Source organism: Chrysochloris asiatica, unplaced genomic scaffold (genome assembly GCF_000296735.1).
Source record: "Chrysochloris asiatica unplaced genomic scaffold, ChrAsi1.0 scaffold00034, whole genome shotgun sequence".
Taxonomy (NCBI): Eukaryota; Metazoa; Chordata; class Mammalia; order Afrosoricida; family Chrysochloridae; genus Chrysochloris; species Chrysochloris asiatica.
Genome location: NW_006408552.1, coordinates 17,775,445 through 17,775,914, shown reverse-complemented (window position 1 = coordinate 17,775,914; position 470 = coordinate 17,775,445). Strand labels below are relative to the sequence as shown.

Here is a 470-nt window from a genome sequence, read left to right as displayed (position 1 = left end):
TGGAACCATGGCAATGAGATGATATACGATGGAATGAATGTAAAACTAAAGTTCTCTCATGTAAACTATCATATAATTCACAATAAAACATTAAAAAAAAGCACTGCTCTCAGGTAAGGAGCCCTGGTGGTGCGGAGGGTTAGGTGTCGAGCTGCTAACCACTAGCTGCTCCCGGAGAAAGATGAGGTTTTCTGTTCCTGTAAAGATTTACAGCCTTGGAAACCCCAAACAGACGTGATGACAGTGAGTTTGGTTTCCTCAGAGAAGGCAATACCTTGCTCCAAAGAAAACTGGGAAGGAAAGCAAAGGTACAGGAGGCTTCGGGGACCAGGGGACAAGGCTGTTGTCACCACTGCACCAGCAGAGGGAGGGGTCCTCGGGGCTTCAGGATAAGGATAGAAGTGCTAGTTGAGATGTCTCCTTAGACCCCCACCACCACCTCCATGTCCCTTACACAGCCTCCTTAGACC

General features: G+C 47.9%; 1 protein-coding gene across 1 annotated transcript in view; it reads right to left on the bottom strand.

Annotated features, from left to right (window-relative positions):
- IQCE (IQ motif containing E) overlaps nucleotides 1–470 on the bottom strand; it is a 47,619-nt gene that overhangs the window by 4,095 nt on the left and 43,054 nt on the right. The window lies entirely within an intron of this gene.